At 54.5% G+C, this 17,500-nt stretch overlaps 18 non-coding genes across 18 annotated transcripts; all 18 read right to left on the minus strand.

Moving 5' to 3' along the window:
- Window positions 1-774: 774 nt before the first annotated feature.
- Window positions 775-893, minus strand: LOC126140131 (5S ribosomal RNA). The gene has a single exon (XR_007528760.1). It is a non-coding gene; the product is annotated as a 5S ribosomal RNA (ribosomal RNA).
- Window positions 894-1,739: 846 nt separating this feature from the next.
- Window positions 1,740-1,858, minus strand: LOC126140143 (5S ribosomal RNA). Its single transcript, XR_007528771.1, has one exon. It is a non-coding gene; the product is annotated as a 5S ribosomal RNA (ribosomal RNA).
- Window positions 1,859-2,710: 852 nt separating this feature from the next.
- LOC126140150 (5S ribosomal RNA) lies at window positions 2,711-2,829 on the minus strand. Its single transcript, XR_007528777.1, has one exon. It is a non-coding gene; the product is annotated as a 5S ribosomal RNA (ribosomal RNA).
- An 847-nt stretch (window positions 2,830-3,676) lies between these two features.
- Window positions 3,677-3,795, minus strand: LOC126140152 (5S ribosomal RNA). Its single transcript, XR_007528778.1, has one exon. It is a non-coding gene; the product is annotated as a 5S ribosomal RNA (ribosomal RNA).
- Window positions 3,796-4,646: 851 nt separating this feature from the next.
- Window positions 4,647-4,765, minus strand: LOC126140153 (5S ribosomal RNA). Its single transcript, XR_007528779.1, has one exon. It is a non-coding gene; the product is annotated as a 5S ribosomal RNA (ribosomal RNA).
- An 852-nt stretch (window positions 4,766-5,617) lies between these two features.
- Window positions 5,618-5,736, minus strand: LOC126140154 (5S ribosomal RNA). The gene has a single exon (XR_007528780.1). It is a non-coding gene; the product is annotated as a 5S ribosomal RNA (ribosomal RNA).
- An 847-nt stretch (window positions 5,737-6,583) lies between these two features.
- Window positions 6,584-6,702, minus strand: LOC126140155 (5S ribosomal RNA). The gene has a single exon (XR_007528781.1). It is a non-coding gene; the product is annotated as a 5S ribosomal RNA (ribosomal RNA).
- Window positions 6,703-7,554: 852 nt separating this feature from the next.
- On the minus strand, window positions 7,555-7,673 carry LOC126140157 (5S ribosomal RNA). Its single transcript, XR_007528783.1, has one exon. It is a non-coding gene; the product is annotated as a 5S ribosomal RNA (ribosomal RNA).
- Window positions 7,674-8,520: 847 nt separating this feature from the next.
- LOC126140158 (5S ribosomal RNA) lies at window positions 8,521-8,639 on the minus strand. Its single transcript, XR_007528784.1, has one exon. It is a non-coding gene; the product is annotated as a 5S ribosomal RNA (ribosomal RNA).
- An 852-nt stretch (window positions 8,640-9,491) lies between these two features.
- Window positions 9,492-9,610, minus strand: LOC126140159 (5S ribosomal RNA). Its single transcript, XR_007528785.1, has one exon. It is a non-coding gene; the product is annotated as a 5S ribosomal RNA (ribosomal RNA).
- Window positions 9,611-10,457: 847 nt separating this feature from the next.
- LOC126140160 (5S ribosomal RNA) lies at window positions 10,458-10,576 on the minus strand. Its single transcript, XR_007528786.1, has one exon. It is a non-coding gene; the product is annotated as a 5S ribosomal RNA (ribosomal RNA).
- An 852-nt stretch (window positions 10,577-11,428) lies between these two features.
- On the minus strand, window positions 11,429-11,547 carry LOC126140161 (5S ribosomal RNA). The gene has a single exon (XR_007528787.1). It is a non-coding gene; the product is annotated as a 5S ribosomal RNA (ribosomal RNA).
- Window positions 11,548-12,399: 852 nt separating this feature from the next.
- On the minus strand, window positions 12,400-12,518 carry LOC126140163 (5S ribosomal RNA). Its single transcript, XR_007528788.1, has one exon. It is a non-coding gene; the product is annotated as a 5S ribosomal RNA (ribosomal RNA).
- Window positions 12,519-13,370: 852 nt separating this feature from the next.
- LOC126140164 (5S ribosomal RNA) lies at window positions 13,371-13,489 on the minus strand. Its single transcript, XR_007528789.1, has one exon. It is a non-coding gene; the product is annotated as a 5S ribosomal RNA (ribosomal RNA).
- Window positions 13,490-14,340: 851 nt separating this feature from the next.
- On the minus strand, window positions 14,341-14,459 carry LOC126140165 (5S ribosomal RNA). The gene has a single exon (XR_007528790.1). It is a non-coding gene; the product is annotated as a 5S ribosomal RNA (ribosomal RNA).
- An 857-nt stretch (window positions 14,460-15,316) lies between these two features.
- On the minus strand, window positions 15,317-15,435 carry LOC126140166 (5S ribosomal RNA). The gene has a single exon (XR_007528791.1). It is a non-coding gene; the product is annotated as a 5S ribosomal RNA (ribosomal RNA).
- Window positions 15,436-16,280: 845 nt separating this feature from the next.
- LOC126140167 (5S ribosomal RNA) lies at window positions 16,281-16,399 on the minus strand. The gene has a single exon (XR_007528792.1). It is a non-coding gene; the product is annotated as a 5S ribosomal RNA (ribosomal RNA).
- An 851-nt stretch (window positions 16,400-17,250) lies between these two features.
- Window positions 17,251-17,369, minus strand: LOC126140169 (5S ribosomal RNA). Its single transcript, XR_007528794.1, has one exon. It is a non-coding gene; the product is annotated as a 5S ribosomal RNA (ribosomal RNA).
- Window positions 17,370-17,500: the final 131 nt, after the last annotated feature.

Consider the following 17,500-nt stretch of genomic DNA (forward strand, 5'->3'; position numbering starts at 1 on the left):
ATTGACGAAAGCGCTTCCTTCCGGAACCGCCAGTTCTTCGAGAACGGCGCGGGGAGGGTCGCCCGGCGTCCCAGCAGAGTGACGGCCGAATTGGCGGGCGCACCGCCGCGTGTGTGAGACGCACTGCTGCTCGTTGCACCCCCTGTCATTCGCTGGGCGCGTGCAGCCTTCGACACTAGCGGAGGACGCATCTTGTCCCTGGTGTTCAGCGGAGGGCCTGTGCGGGGTGTGACAGTGTCGTGCTGGAGGGCGCCACTGGTAGCGATGTGGGCTTCCTCGCCTCGCCTCGCCTCGCCTCGCCTCACACCAGGTGTCTGCGTAGTTTGCAGTGCATTCGCACCATTCCTATCCCTGTCCCTGTCCCCGTCCCGACTTGTCCCGACTTTGCTCGACTGCCGCTCGCTGCCGCTCGGGTCGTGGTCCATATGACAGCGCAAGCACGACAAACGTCTGCGGGAGGAGACGAGACGAGACGAGACGAGACGACTAAGGAATAAATTCGTGGTTACAAATCAAATTTGGAACTCTACACTCCTACACAACAATAGGCGGTGACGTATTTCAGAAATCACCTGCCGATTCGTACTGTTTTGTCGTTTTCAAAGTCTTCTTGGCAAACTTGGTTAGCACATTCTCCCTCAAACTGAGTTAATTACTGCATTTTCGTACCATTACAGTAGTTTAAAAGGCTTAAGGAAGCACCTTTGTCACAACAGAAAGGTAGTTTGAAAATTGGGCTGGCGACATAACAAAAAAAAAAAAAAACAGGAAGGGAGCCAACAGCACCCGGGTTTCCCAGGCGGTCACCCATCCAAGTACTAGCCGGGCCCGAAGATGCTTAACTTCGGAGATCGGACGAGAACCGGTGTATTCATCATGGTATGGCCGTTGGCGCTCATCTAATGTAGGAGCACGGCAGAATTCGAGTTCGGCTTTTCTCCCAACACACATAATGTTAGTTTTCGGCCGCAATTGACGAAAGCGCTTCCTTCCGGAACCGCCAGTTCTTCGAGAACGGCGCGGGGAGGGTCGCCCGGCGTCCCAGCAGAGTGACGGCCGAATTGGCGGGCGCACCGCCGCGTGTGTGAGACGCACTGCTGCTCGTTGCACCCCCTGTCATTCGCTGGGCGCGTGCAGCCTTCGACACTAGCGGAGGACGCATCTTGTCCCTGGTGTTCAGCGGAGGGCCTGTGCGGGGTGTGACAGTGTCGTGCTGGAGGGCGCCACTGGTAGCGATGTGGGCTTCCACGCCTCGCCTCGCCTCGCCTCACACCAGGTGTCTGCGTAGTTTGCAGTGCATTCGCACCATTCCTATCCCTGTCCCTGTCCCCGTCCCGACTTGTCCCGACTTTGCTCGACTGCCGCTCGCTGCCGCTCGGGTCGTGGTCCATATGACAGCGCAAGCACGACAAACGTCTGCGGGAGGAGACGAGACGAGACGAGACGAGACGACTAAGGAATAAATTCGTGGTTACAAATCAAATTTGGAACTCTACACTCCTACACAACAATAGGCGGTGACGTATTTCAGAAATCACCTGCCGATTCGTACTGTTTTGTCGTTTTCAAAGTCTTCTTGGCAAACTTGGTTAGCACATTCTCCCTCAAACTGAGTTAATTACTGCATTTTCGTACCATTACAGTAGTTTAAAAGGCTTAAGGAAGCATCTTTGTCACAACAGAAAGGTAGTTTGAAAATTGGGCTGGCGACATAACAAAAAAAAAAAAAACAGGAAGGGAGCCAACAGCACCCGGGTTTCCCAGGCGGTCACCCATCCAAGTACTAGCCGGGCCCGAAGATGCTTAACTTCGGAGATCGGACGAGAACCGGTGTATTCATCATGGTATGGCCGTTGGCGCTCATCTAATGTAGGAGCACGGCAGAATTCGAGTTCGGCTTTTCTCCCAACACACATAATGTTAGTTTTCGGCCGCAATTGACGAAAGCGCTTCCTTCCGGAACCGCCAGTTCTTCGAGAACGGCGCGGGGAGGGTCGCCCGGCGTCCCAGCAGAGTGACGGCCGAATTGGCGGGCGCACCGCCGCGTGTGTGAGACGCACTGCTGCTCGTTGCACCCCCTGTCATTCGCTGGGCGCGTGCAGCCTTCGACACTAGCGGAGGACGCATCTTGTCCCTGGTGTTCAGCGGAGGGCCTGTGCGGGGTGTGACAGTGTCGTGCTGGAGGGCGCCACTGGTAGCGATGTGGGCTTCCTCGCCTCGCCTCGCCTCGCCTCGCCTCACACCAGGTGTCTGCGTAGTTTGCAGTGCATTCGCACCATTCCTATCCCTGTCCCTGTCCCCGTCCCGACTTGTCCCGACTTTGCTCGACTGCCGCTCGCTGCCGCTCGGGTCGTGGTCCATATGACAGCGCAAGCACGACAAACGTCTGCGGGAGGAGACGAGACGAGACGAGACGAGACGACTAAGGAATAAATTCGTGGTTACAAATCAAATTTGGAACTCTACACTCCTACACAACAATAGGCGGTGACGTATTTCAGAAATCACCTGCCGATTCGTACTGTTTTGTCGTTTTCAAAGTCTTCTTGGCAAACTTGGTTAGCACATTCTCCCTCAAACTGAGTTAATTACTGCATTTTCGTACCATTACAGTAGTTTAAAAGGCTTAAGGAAGCACCTTTGTCACAACAGAAAGGTAGTTTGAAAATTGGGCTGGCGACATAACAAAAAAAAAAAAAAACAGGAAGGGAGCCAACAGCACCCGGGTTTCCCAGGCGGTCACCCATCCAAGTACTAGCCGGGCCCGAAGATGCTTAACTTCGGAGATCGGACGAGAACCGGTGTATTCATCATGGTATGGCCGTTGGCGCTCATCTAATGTAGGAGCACGGCAGAATTCGAGTTCGGCTTTTCTCCCAACACACATAATGTTAGTTTTCGGCCGCAATTGACGAAAGCGCTTCCTTCCGGAACCGCCAGTTCTTCGAGAACGGCGCGGGGAGGGTCGCCCGGCGTCCCAGCAGAGTGACGGCCGAATTGGCGGGCGCACCGCCGCGTGTGTGAGACGCACTGCTGCTCGTTGCACCCCCTGTCATTCGCTGGGCGCGTGCAGCCTTCGACACTAGCGGAGGACGCATCTTGTCCCTGGTGTTCAGCGGAGGGCCTGTGCGGGGTGTGACAGTGTCGTGCTGGAGGGCGCCACTGGTAGCGATGTGGGCTTCCACGCCTCGCCTCGCCTCGCCTCACACCAGGTGTCTGCGTAGTTTGCAGTGCATTCGCACCATTCCTATCCCTGTCCCTGTCCCCGTCCCGACTTGTCCCGACTTTGCTCGACTGCCGCTCGCTGCCGCTCGGGTCGTGGTCCATATGACAGCGCAAGCACGACAAACGTCTGCGGGAGGAGACGAGACGAGACGAGACGAGACGACTAAGGAATAAATTCGTGGTTACAAATCAAATTTGGAACTCTACACTCCTACACAACAATAGGCGGTGACGTATTTCAGAAATCACCTGCCGATTCGTACTGTTTTGTCGTTTTCAAAGTCTTCTTGGCAAACTTGGTTAGCACATTCTCCCTCAAACTGAGTTAATTACTGCATTTTCGTACCATTACAGTAGTTTAAAAGGCTTAAGGAAGCATCTTTGTCACAACAGAAAGGTAGTTTGAAAATTGGGCTGGCGACATAACAAAAAAAAAAAAAAACAGGAAGGGAGCCAACAGCACCCGGGTTTCCCAGGCGGTCACCCATCCAAGTACTAGCCGGGCCCGAAGATGCTTAACTTCGGAGATCGGACGAGAACCGGTGTATTCATCATGGTATGGCCGTTGGCGCTCATCTAATGTAGGAGCACGGCAGAATTCGAGTTCGGCTTTTCTCCCAACACACATAATGTTAGTTTTCGGCCGCAATTGACGAAAGCGCTTCCTTCCGGAACCGCCAGTTCTTCGAGAACGGCGCGGGGAGGGTCGCCCGGCGTCCCAGCAGAGTGACGGCCGAATTGGCGGGCGCACCGCCGCGTGTGTGAGACGCACTGCTGCTCGTTGCACCCCCTGTCATTCGCTGGGCGCGTGCAGCCTTCGACACTAGCGGAGGACGCATCTTGTCCCTGGTGTTCAGCGGAGGGCCTGTGCGGGGTGTGACAGTGTCGTGCTGGAGGGCGCCACTGGTAGCGATGTGGGCTTCCTCGCCTCGCCTCGCCTCACCTCGCCTCACACCAGGTGTCTGCGTAGTTTGCAGTGCATTCGCACCATTCCTATCCCTGTCCCTGTCCCCGTCCCGACTTGTCCCGACTTTGCTCGACTGCCGCTCGCTGCCGCTCGGGTCGTGGTCCATATGACAGCGCAAGCACGACAAACGTCTGCGGGAGGAGACGAGACGAGACGAGACGAGACGACTAAGGAATAAATTCGTGGTTACAAATCAAATTTGGAACTCTACACTCCTACACAACAATAGGCGGTGACGTATTTCAGAAATCACCTGCCGATTCGTACTGTTTTGTCGTTTTCAAAGTCTTCTTGGCAAACTTGGTTAGCACATTCTCCCTCAAACTGAGTTAATTACTGCATTTTCGTACCATTACAGTAGTTTAAAAGGCTTAAGGAAGCATCTTTGTCACAACAGAAAGGTAGTTTGAAAATTGGGCTGGCGACATAACAAAAAAAAAAAAAACAGGAAGGGAGCCAACAGCACCCGGGTTTCCCAGGCGGTCACCCATCCAAGTACTAGCCGGGCCCGAAGATGCTTAACTTCGGAGATCGGACGAGAACCGGTGTATTCATCATGGTATGGCCGTTGGCGCTCATCTAATGTAGGAGCACGGCAGAATTCGAGTTCGGCTTTTCTCCCAACACACATAATGTTAGTTTTCGGCCGCAATTGACGAAAGCGCTTCCTTCCGGAACCGCCAGTTCTTCGAGAACGGCGCGGGGAGGGTCGCCCGGCGTCCCAGCAGAGTGACGGCCGAATTGGCGGGCGCACCGCCGCGTGTGTGAGACGCACTGCTGCTCGTTGCACCCCCTGTCATTCGCTGGGCGCGTGCAGCCTTCGACACTAGCGGAGGACGCATCTTGTCCCTGGTGTTCAGCGGAGGGCCTGTGCGGGGTGTGACAGTGTCGTGCTGGAGGGCGCCACTGGTAGCGATGTGGGCTTCCTCGCCTCGCCTCGCCTCGCCTCGCCTCACACCAGGTGTCTGCGTAGTTTGCAGTGCATTCGCACCATTCCTATCCCTGTCCCTGTCCCCGTCCCGACTTGTCCCGACTTTGCTCGACTGCCGCTCGCTGCCGCTCGGGTCGTGGTCCATATGACAGCGCAAGCACGACAAACGTCTGCGGGAGGAGACGAGACGAGACGAGACGAGACGACTAAGGAATAAATTCGTGGTTACAAATCAAATTTGGAACTCTACACTCCTACACAACAATAGGCGGTGACGTATTTCAGAAATCACCTGCCGATTCGTACTGTTTTGTCGTTTTCAAAGTCTTCTTGGCAAACTTGGTTAGCACATTCTCCCTCAAACTGAGTTAATTACTGCATTTTCGTACCATTACAGTAGTTTAAAAGGCTTAAGGAAGCACCTTTGTCACAACAGAAAGGTAGTTTGAAAATTGGGCTGGCGACATAACAAAAAAAAAAAAAAACAGGAAGGGAGCCAACAGCACCCGGGTTTCCCAGGCGGTCACCCATCCAAGTACTAGCCGGGCCCGAAGATGCTTAACTTCGGAGATCGGACGAGAACCGGTGTATTCATCATGGTATGGCCGTTGGCGCTCATCTAATGTAGGAGCACGGCAGAATTCGAGTTCGGCTTTTCTCCCAACACACATAATGTTAGTTTTCGGCCGCAATTGACGAAAGCGCTTCCTTCCGGAACCGCCAGTTCTTCGAGAACGGCGCGGGGAGGGTCGCCCGGCGTCCCAGCAGAGTGACGGCCGAATTGGCGGGCGCACCGCCGCGTGTGTGAGACGCACTGCTGCTCGTTGCACCCCCTGTCATTCGCTGGGCGCGTGCAGCCTTCGACACTAGCGGAGGACGCATCTTGTCCCTGGTGTTCAGCGGAGGGCCTGTGCGGGGTGTGACAGTGTCGTGCTGGAGGGCGCCACTGGTAGCGATGTGGGCTTCCACGCCTCGCCTCGCCTCGCCTCACACCAGGTGTCTGCGTAGTTTGCAGTGCATTCGCACCATTCCTATCCCTGTCCCTGTCCCCGTCCCGACTTGTCCCGACTTTGCTCGACTGCCGCTCGCTGCCGCTCGGGTCGTGGTCCATATGACAGCGCAAGCACGACAAACGTCTGCGGGAGGAGACGAGACGAGACGAGACGAGACGACTAAGGAATAAATTCGTGGTTACAAATCAAATTTGGAACTCTACACTCCTACACAACAATAGGCGGTGACGTATTTCAGAAATCACCTGCCGATTCGTACTGTTTTGTCGTTTTCAAAGTCTTCTTGGCAAACTTGGTTAGCACATTCTCCCTCAAACTGAGTTAATTACTGCATTTTCGTACCATTACAGTAGTTTAAAAGGCTTAAGGAAGCATCTTTGTCACAACAGAAAGGTAGTTTGAAAATTGGGCTGGCGACATAACAAAAAAAAAAAAAAACAGGAAGGGAGCCAACAGCACCCGGGTTTCCCAGGCGGTCACCCATCCAAGTACTAGCCGGGCCCGAAGATGCTTAACTTCGGAGATCGGACGAGAACCGGTGTATTCATCATGGTATGGCCGTTGGCGCTCATCTAATGTAGGAGCACGGCAGAATTCGAGTTCGGCTTTTCTCCCAACACACATAATGTTAGTTTTCGGCCGCAATTGACGAAAGCGCTTCCTTCCGGAACCGCCAGTTCTTCGAGAACGGCGCGGGGAGGGTCGCCCGGCGTCCCAGCAGAGTGACGGCCGAATTGGCGGGCGCACCGCCGCGTGTGTGAGACGCACTGCTGCTCGTTGCACCCCCTGTCATTCGCTGGGCGCGTGCAGCCTTCGACACTAGCGGAGGACGCATCTTGTCCCTGGTGTTCAGCGGAGGGCCTGTGCGGGGTGTGACAGTGTCGTGCTGGAGGGCGCCACTGGTAGCGATGTGGGCTTCCTCGCCTCGCCTCGCCTCGCCTCGCCTCACACCAGGTGTCTGCGTAGTTTGCAGTGCATTCGCACCATTCCTATCCCTGTCCCTGTCCCCGTCCCGACTTGTCCCGACTTTGCTCGACTGCCGCTCGCTGCCGCTCGGGTCGTGGTCCATATGACAGCGCAAGCACGACAAACGTCTGCGGGAGGAGACGAGACGAGACGAGACGAGACGACTAAGGAATAAATTCGTGGTTACAAATCAAATTTGGAACTCTACACTCCTACACAACAATAGGCGGTGACGTATTTCAGAAATCACCTGCCGATTCGTACTGTTTTGTCGTTTTCAAAGTCTTCTTGGCAAACTTGGTTAGCACATTCTCCCTCAAACTGAGTTAATTACTGCATTTTCGTACCATTACAGTAGTTTAAAAGGCTTAAGGAAGCACCTTTGTCACAACAGAAAGGTAGTTTGAAAATTGGGCTGGCGACATAACAAAAAAAAAAAAAAACAGGAAGGGAGCCAACAGCACCCGGGTTTCCCAGGCGGTCACCCATCCAAGTACTAGCCGGGCCCGAAGATGCTTAACTTCGGAGATCGGACGAGAACCGGTGTATTCATCATGGTATGGCCGTTGGCGCTCATCTAATGTAGGAGCACGGCAGAATTCGAGTTCGGCTTTTCTCCCAACACACATAATGTTAGTTTTCGGCCGCAATTGACGAAAGCGCTTCCTTCCGGAACCGCCAGTTCTTCGAGAACGGCGCGGGGAGGGTCGCCCGGCGTCCCAGCAGAGTGACGGCCGAATTGGCGGGCGCACCGCCGCGTGTGTGAGACGCACTGCTGCTCGTTGCACCCCCTGTCATTCGCTGGGCGCGTGCAGCCTTCGACACTAGCGGAGGACGCATCTTGTCCCTGGTGTTCAGCGGAGGGCCTGTGCGGGGTGTGACAGTGTCGTGCTGGAGGGCGCCACTGGTAGCGATGTGGGCTTCCACGCCTCGCCTCGCCTCGCCTCACACCAGGTGTCTGCGTAGTTTGCAGTGCATTCGCACCATTCCTATCCCTGTCCCTGTCCCCGTCCCGACTTGTCCCGACTTTGCTCGACTGCCGCTCGCTGCCGCTCGGGTCGTGGTCCATATGACAGCGCAAGCACGACAAACGTCTGCGGGAGGAGACGAGACGAGACGAGACGAGACGACTAAGGAATAAATTCGTGGTTACAAATCAAATTTGGAACTCTACACTCCTACACAACAATAGGCGGTGACGTATTTCAGAAATCACCTGCCGATTCGTACTGTTTTGTCGTTTTCAAAGTCTTCTTGGCAAACTTGGTTAGCACATTCTCCCTCAAACTGAGTTAATTACTGCATTTTCGTACCATTACAGTAGTTTAAAAGGCTTAAGGAAGCATCTTTGTCACAACAGAAAGGTAGTTTGAAAATTGGGCTGGCGACATAACAAAAAAAAAAAAAAACAGGAAGGGAGCCAACAGCACCCGGGTTTCCCAGGCGGTCACCCATCCAAGTACTAGCCGGGCCCGAAGATGCTTAACTTCGGAGATCGGACGAGAACCGGTGTATTCATCATGGTATGGCCGTTGGCGCTCATCTAATGTAGGAGCACGGCAGAATTCGAGTTCGGCTTTTCTCCCAACACACATAATGTTAGTTTTCGGCCGCAATTGACGAAAGCGCTTCCTTCCGGAACCGCCAGTTCTTCGAGAACGGCGCGGGGAGGGTCGCCCGGCGTCCCAGCAGAGTGACGGCCGAATTGGCGGGCGCACCGCCGCGTGTGTGAGACGCACTGCTGCTCGTTGCACCCCCTGTCATTCGCTGGGCGCGTGCAGCCTTCGACACTAGCGGAGGACGCATCTTGTCCCTGGTGTTCAGCGGAGGGCCTGTGCGGGGTGTGACAGTGTCGTGCTGGAGGGCGCCACTGGTAGCGATGTGGGCTTCCTCGCCTCGCCTCGCCTCGCCTCGCCTCACACCAGGTGTCTGCGTAGTTTGCAGTGCATTCGCACCATTCCTATCCCTGTCCCTGTCCCCGTCCCGACTTGTCCCGACTTTGCTCGACTGCCGCTCGCTGCCGCTCGGGTCGTGGTCCATATGACAGCGCAAGCACGACAAACGTCTGCGGGAGGAGACGAGACGAGACGAGACGAGACGACTAAGGAATAAATTCGTGGTTACAAATCAAATTTGGAACTCTACACTCCTACACAACAATAGGCGGTGACGTATTTCAGAAATCACCTGCCGATTCGTACTGTTTTGTCGTTTTCAAAGTCTTCTTGGCAAACTTGGTTAGCACATTCTCCCTCAAACTGAGTTAATTACTGCATTTTCGTACCATTACAGTAGTTTAAAAGGCTTAAGGAAGCACCTTTGTCACAACAGAAAGGTAGTTTGAAAATTGGGCTGGCGACATAACAAAAAAAAAAAAAAACAGGAAGGGAGCCAACAGCACCCGGGTTTCCCAGGCGGTCACCCATCCAAGTACTAGCCGGGCCCGAAGATGCTTAACTTCGGAGATCGGACGAGAACCGGTGTATTCATCATGGTATGGCCGTTGGCGCTCATCTAATGTAGGAGCACGGCAGAATTCGAGTTCGGCTTTTCTCCCAACACACATAATGTTAGTTTTCGGCCGCAATTGACGAAAGCGCTTCCTTCCGGAACCGCCAGTTCTTCGAGAACGGCGCGGGGAGGGTCGCCCGGCGTCCCAGCAGAGTGACGGCCGAATTGGCGGGCGCACCGCCGCGTGTGTGAGACGCACTGCTGCTCGTTGCACCCCCTGTCATTCGCTGGGCGCGTGCAGCCTTCGACACTAGCGGAGGACGCATCTTGTCCCTGGTGTTCAGCGGAGGGCCTGTGCGGGGTGTGACAGTGTCGTGCTGGAGGGCGCCACTGGTAGCGATGTGGGCTTCCACGCCTCGCCTCGCCTCGCCTCACACCAGGTGTCTGCGTAGTTTGCAGTGCATTCGCACCATTCCTATCCCTGTCCCTGTCCCCGTCCCGACTTGTCCCGACTTTGCTCGACTGCCGCTCGCTGCCGCTCGGGTCGTGGTCCATATGACAGCGCAAGCACGACAAACGTCTGCGGGAGGAGACGAGACGAGACGAGACGAGACGACTAAGGAATAAATTCGTGGTTACAAATCAAATTTGGAACTCTACACTCCTACACAACAATAGGCGGTGACGTATTTCAGAAATCACCTGCCGATTCGTACTGTTTTGTCGTTTTCAAAGTCTTCTTGGCAAACTTGGTTAGCACATTCTCCCTCAAACTGAGTTAATTACTGCATTTTCGTACCATTACAGTAGTTTAAAAGGCTTAAGGAAGCATCTTTGTCACAACAGAAAGGTAGTTTGAAAATTGGGCTGGCGACATAACAAAAAAAAAAAAAAACAGGAAGGGAGCCAACAGCACCCGGGTTTCCCAGGCGGTCACCCATCCAAGTACTAGCCGGGCCCGAAGATGCTTAACTTCGGAGATCGGACGAGAACCGGTGTATTCATCATGGTATGGCCGTTGGCGCTCATCTAATGTAGGAGCACGGCAGAATTCGAGTTCGGCTTTTCTCCCAACACACATAATGTTAGTTTTCGGCCGCAATTGACGAAAGCGCTTCCTTCCGGAACCGCCAGTTCTTCGAGAACGGCGCGGGGAGGGTCGCCCGGCGTCCCAGCAGAGTGACGGCCGAATTGGCGGGCGCACCGCCGCGTGTGTGAGACGCACTGCTGCTCGTTGCACCCCCTGTCATTCGCTGGGCGCGTGCAGCCTTCGACACTAGCGGAGGACGCATCTTGTCCCTGGTGTTCAGCGGAGGGCCTGTGCGGGGTGTGACAGTGTCGTGCTGGAGGGCGCCACTGGTAGCGATGTGGGCTTCCTCGCCTCGCCTCGCCTCGCCTCGCCTCACACCAGGTGTCTGCGTAGTTTGCAGTGCATTCGCACCATTCCTATCCCTGTCCCTGTCCCCGTCCCGACTTGTCCCGACTTTGCTCGACTGCCGCTCGCTGCCGCTCGGGTCGTGGTCCATATGACAGCGCAAGCACGACAAACGTCTGCGGGAGGAGACGAGACGAGACGAGACGAGACGACTAAGGAATAAATTCGTGGTTACAAATCAAATTTGGAACTCTACACTCCTACACAACAATAGGCGGTGACGTATTTCAGAAATCACCTGCCGATTCGTACTGTTTTGTCGTTTTCAAAGTCTTCTTGGCAAACTTGGTTAGCACATTCTCCCTCAAACTGAGTTAATTACTGCATTTTCGTACCATTACAGTAGTTTAAAAGGCTTAAGGAAGCATCTTTGTCACAACAGAAAGGTAGTTTGAAAATTGGGCTGGCGACATAACAAAAAAAAAAAAAAACAGGAAGGGAGCCAACAGCACCCGGGTTTCCCAGGCGGTCACCCATCCAAGTACTAGCCGGGCCCGAAGATGCTTAACTTCGGAGATCGGACGAGAACCGGTGTATTCATCATGGTATGGCCGTTGGCGCTCATCTAATGTAGGAGCACGGCAGAATTCGAGTTCGGCTTTTCTCCCAACACACATAATGTTAGTTTTCGGCCGCAATTGACGAAAGCGCTTCCTTCCGGAACCGCCAGTTCTTCGAGAACGGCGCGGGGAGGGTCGCCCGGCGTCCCAGCAGAGTGACGGCCGAATTGGCGGGCGCACCGCCGCGTGTGTGAGACGCACTGCTGCTCGTTGCACCCCCTGTCATTCGCTGGGCGCGTGCAGCCTTCGACACTAGCGGAGGACGCATCTTGTCCCTGGTGTTCAGCGGAGGGCCTGTGCGGGGTGTGACAGTGTCGTGCTGGAGGGCGCCACTGGTAGCGATGTGGGCTTCCTCGCCTCGCCTCGCCTCGCCTCGCCTCACACCAGGTGTCTGCGTAGTTTGCAGTGCATTCGCACCATTCCTATCCCTGTCCCTGTCCCCGTCCCGACTTGTCCCGACTTTGCTCGACTGCCGCTCGCTGCCGCTCGGGTCGTGGTCCATATGACAGCGCAAGCACGACAAACGTCTGCGGGAGGAGACGAGACGAGACGAGACGAGACGACTAAGGAATAAATTCGTGGTTACAAATCAAATTTGGAACTCTACACTCCTACACAACAATAGGCGGTGACGTATTTCAGAAATCACCTGCCGATTCGTACTGTTTTGTCGTTTTCAAAGTCTTCTTGGCAAACTTGGTTAGCACATTCTCCCTCAAACTGAGTTAATTACTGCATTTTCGTACCATTACAGTAGTTTAAAAGGCTTAAGGAAGCACCTTTGTCACAACAGAAAGGTAGTTTGAAAATTGGGCTGGCGACATAACAAAAAAAAAAAAAAACAGGAAGGGAGCCAACAGCACCCGGGTTTCCCAGGCGGTCACCCATCCAAGTACTAGCCGGGCCCGAAGATGCTTAACTTCGGAGATCGGACGAGAACCGGTGTATTCATCATGGTATGGCCGTTGGCGCTCATCTAATGTAGGAGCACGGCAGAATTCGAGTTCGGCTTTTCTCCCAACACACATAATGTTAGTTTTCGGCCGCAATTGACGAAAGCGCTTCCTTCCGGAACCGCCAGTTCTTCGAGAACGGCGCGGGGAGGGTCGCCCGGCGTCCCAGCAGAGTGACGGCCGAATTGGCGGGCGCACCGCCGCGTGTGTGAGACGCACTGCTGCTCGTTGCACCCCCTGTCATTCGCTGGGCGCGTGCAGCCTTCGACACTAGCGGAGGACGCATCTTGTCCCTGGTGTTCAGCGGAGGGCCTGTGCGGGGTGTGACAGTGTCGTGCTGGAGGGCGCCACTGGTAGCGATGTGGGCTTCCTCGCCTCGCCTCGCCTCGCCTCGCCTCACACCAGGTGTCTGCGTAGTTTGCAGTGCATTCGCACCATTCCTATCCCTGTCCCTGTCCCCGTCCCGACTTGTCCCGACTTTGCTCGACTGCCGCTCGCTGCCGCTCGGGTCGTGGTCCATATGACAGCGCAAGCACGACAAACGTCTGCGGGAGGAGACGAGACGAGACGAGACGAGACGACTAAGGAATAAATTCGTGGTTACAAATCAAATTTGGAACTCTACACTCCTACACAACAATAGGCGGTGACGTATTTCAGAAATCACCTGCCGATTCGTACTGTTTTGTCGTTTTCAAAGTCTTCTTGGCAAACTTGGTTAGCACATTCTCCCTCAAACTGAGTTAATTACTGCATTTTCGTACCATTACAGTAGTTTAAAAGGCTTAAGGAAGCATCTTTGTCACAACAGAAAGGTAGTTTGAAAATTGGGCTGGCGACATAACAAAAAAAAAAAAAAACAGGAAGGGAGCCAACAGCACCCGGGTTTCCCAGGCGGTCACCCATCCAAGTACTAGCCGGGCCCGAAGATGCTTAACTTCGGAGATCGGACGAGAACCGGTGTATTCATCATGGTATGGCCGTTGGCGCTCATCTAATGTAGGAGCACGGCAGAATTCGAGTTCGGCTTTTCTCCCAACACACATAATGTTAGTTTTCGGCCGCAATTGACGAAAGCGCTTCCTTCCGGAACCGCCAGTTCTTCGAGAACGGCGCGGGGAGGGTCGCCCGGCGTCCCAGCAGAGTGACGGCCGAATTGGCGGGCGCACCGCCGCGTGTGTGAGACGCACTGCTGCTCGTTGCACCCCCTGTCATTCGCTGGGCGCGTGCAGCCTTCGACACTAGCGGAGGACGCATCTTGTCCCTGGTGTTCAGCGGAGGGCCTGTGCGGGGTGTGACAGTGTCGTGCTGGAGGGCGCCACTGGTAGCGATGTGGGCTTCCTCGCCTCGCCTCGCCTCGCCTCGCCTCACACCAGGTGTCTGCGTAGTTTGCAGTGCATTCGCACCATTCCTATCCCTGTCCCTGTCCCCGTCCCGACTTGTCCCGACTTTGCTCGACTGCCGCTCGCTGCCGCTCGGGTCGTGGTCCATATGACAGCGCAAGCACGACAAACGTCTGCGGGAGGAGACGAGACGAGACGAGACGAGACGACTAAGGAATAAATTCGTGGTTACAAATCAAATTTGGAACTCTACACTCCTACACAACAATAGGCGGTGACGTATTTCAGAAATCACCTGCCGATTCGTACTGTTTTGTCGTTTTCAAAGTCTTCTTGGCAAACTTGGTTAGCACATTCTCCCTCAAACTGAGTTAATTACTGCATTTTCGTACCATTACAGTAGTTTAAAAGGCTTAAGGAAGCATCTTTGTCACAACAGAAAGGTAGTTTGAAAATTGGGCTGGCGACATAACAAAAAAAAAAAAAACAGGAAGGGAGCCAACAGCACCCGGGTTTCCCAGGCGGTCACCCATCCAAGTACTAGCCGGGCCCGAAGATGCTTAACTTCGGAGATCGGACGAGAACCGGTGTATTCATCATGGTATGGCCGTTGGCGCTCATCTAATGTAGGAGCACGGCAGAATTCGAGTTCGGCTTTTCTCCCAACACACATAATGTTAGTTTTCGGCCGCAATTGACGAAAGCGCTTCCTTCCGGAACCGCCAGTTCTTCGAGAACGGCGCGGGGAGGGTCGCCCGGCGTCCCAGCAGAGTGACGGCCGAATTGGCGGGCGCACCGCCGCGTGTGTGAGACGCACTGCTGCTCGTTGCACCCCCTGTCATTCGCTGGGCGCGTGCAGCCTTCGACACTAGCGGAGGACGCATCTTGTCCCTGGTGTTCAGCGGAGGGCCTGTGCGGGGTGTGACAGTGTCGTGCTGGAGGGCGCCACTGGTAGCGATGTGGGCTTCCTCGCCTCGCCTCGCCTCGCCTCGCCTCGCCTCACACCAGGTGTCTGCGTAGTTTGCAGTGCATTCGCACCATTCCTATCCCTGTCCCTGTCCCCGTCCCGACTTGTCCCGACTTTGCTCGACTGCCGCTCGCTGCCGCTCGGGTCGTGGTCCATATGACAGCGCAAGCACGACAAACGTCTGCGGGAGGAGACGAGACGAGACGAGACGAGACGACTAAGGAATAAATTCGTGGTTACAAATCAAATTTGGAACTCTACACTCCTACACAACAATAGGCGGTGACGTATTTCAGAAATCACCTGCCGATTCGTACTGTTTTGTCGTTTTCAAAGTCTTCTTGGCAAACTTGGTTAGCACATTCTCCCTCAAACTGAGTTAATTACTGCATTTTCGTACCATTACAGTAGTTTAAAAGGCTTAAGGAAGCACCTTTGTCACAACAGAAAGGTAGTTTGAAAATTGGGCTGGCGACATAACAAAAAAAAAAAAAAACAGGAAGGGAGCCAACAGCACCCGGGTTTCCCAGGCGGTCACCCATCCAAGTACTAGCCGGGCCCGAAGATGCTTAACTTCGGAGATCGGACGAGAACCGGTGTATTCATCATGGTATGGCCGTTGGCGCTCATCTAATGTAGGAGCACGGCAGAATTCGAGTTCGGCTTTTCTCCCAACACACATAATGTTAGTTTTCGGCCGCAATTGACGAAAGCGCTTCCTTCCGGAACCGCCAGTTCTTCGAGAACGGCGCGGGGAGGGTCGCCCGGCGTCCCAGCAGAGTGACGGCCGAATTGGCGGGCGCACCGCCGCGTGTGTGAGACGCACTGCTGCTCGTTGCACCCCCTGTCATTCGCTGGGCGCGTGCAGCCTTCGACACTAGCGGAGGACGCATCTTGTCCCTGGTGTTCAGCGGAGGGCCTGTGCGGGGTGTGACAGTGTCGTGCTGGAGGGCGCCACTGGTAGCGATGTGGGCTTCCACGCCTCGCCTCGCCTCGCCTCACACCAGGTGTCTGCGTAGTTTGCAGTGCATTCGCACCATTCCTATCCCTGTCCCTGTCCCCGTCCCGACTTGTCCCGACTTTGCTCGACTGCCGCTCGCTGCCGCTCGGGTCGTGGTCCATATGACAGCGCAAGCACGACAAACGTCTGCGGGAGGAGACGAGACGAGACGAGACGAGACGACTAAGGAATAAATTCGTGGTTACAAATCAAATTTGGAACTCTACACTCCTACACAACAATAGGCGGTGACGTATTTCAGAAATCACCTGCCGATTCGTACTGTTTTGTCGTTTTCAAAGTCTTCTTGGCAAACTTGGTTAGCACATTCTCCCTCAAACTGAGTTAATTACTGCATTTTCGTACCATTACAGTAGTTTAAAAGGCTTAAGGAAGCATCTTTGTCACAACAGAAAGGTAGTTTGAAAATTGGGCTGGCGACATAACAAAAAAAAAAAAACAGGAAGGGAGCCAACAGCACCCGGGTTTCCCAGGCGGTCACCCATCCAAGTACTAGCCGGGCCCGAAGATGCTTAACTTCGGAGATCGGACGAGAACCGGTGTATTCATCATGGTATGGCCGTTGGCGCTCATCTAATGTAGGAGCACGGCAGAATTCGAGTTCGGCTTTTCTCCCAACACACATAATGTTAGTTTTCGGCCGCAATTGACGAAAGCGCTTCCTTCCGGAACCGCCAGTTCTTCGAGAACGGCGCGGGGAGGGTCGCCCGGCGTCCCAGCAGAGTGACGGCCGAATTGGCGGGCGCACCGCCGCGTGTGTGAGACGCACTGCTGCTCGTTGCACCCCCTGTCATTCGCTGGGCGCGTGCAGCCTTCGACACTAGCGGAGGACGCATCTTGTCCCTGGTGTTCAGCGGAGGGCCTGTGCGGGGTGTGACAGTGTCGTGCTGGAGGGCGCCACTGGTAGCGATGTGGGCTTCCTCGCCTCGCCTCGCCTCGCCTCGCCTCACACCAGGTGTCTGCGTAGTTTGCAGTGCATTCGCACCATTCCTATCCCTGTCCCTGTCCCCGTCCCGACTTGTCCCGACTTTGCTCGACTGCCGCTCGCTGCCGCTCGGGTCGTGGTCCATATGACAGCGCAAGCACGACAAACGTCTGCGGGAGGAGACGAGACGAGACGAGACGAGACGACTAAGGAATAAATTCGTGGTTACAAATCAAATTTGGAACTCTACACTCCTACACAACAATAGGCGGTGACGTATTTCAGAAATCACCTGCCGATTCGTACTGTTTTGTCGTTTTCAAAGTCTTCTTGGCAAACTTGGTTAGCACATTCTCCCTCAAACTGAGTTAATTACTGCATTTTCGTACCATTACAGTAGTTTAAAAGGCTTAAGGAAGCATCTTTGTCACAACAGAAAGGTAGTTTGAAAATTGGGCTGGCGACATAACAAAAAAAAAAAAAACAGGAAGGGAGCCAACAGCACCCGGGTTTCCCAGGCGGTCACCCATCCAAGTACTAGCCGGGCCCGAAGATGCTTAACTTCGGAGATCGGACGAGAACCGGTGTATTCATCATGGTATGGCCGTTGGCGCTCATCTAATGTAGGAGCACGGCAGAATTCGAGTTCGGCTTTTCTCCCAACACACATAATGTTAGTTTTCGGCCGCAATTGACGAAAGCGCTTCCTTCCGGAACCGCCAGTTCTTCGAGAACGGCGCGGG

The sequence above is a fragment of the Schistocerca cancellata genome, unplaced genomic scaffold, assembly GCF_023864275.1.
Source record: "Schistocerca cancellata isolate TAMUIC-IGC-003103 unplaced genomic scaffold, iqSchCanc2.1 HiC_scaffold_699, whole genome shotgun sequence".
In the NCBI taxonomy this organism is placed as follows: domain Eukaryota; kingdom Metazoa; phylum Arthropoda; class Insecta; order Orthoptera; family Acrididae; genus Schistocerca; species Schistocerca cancellata.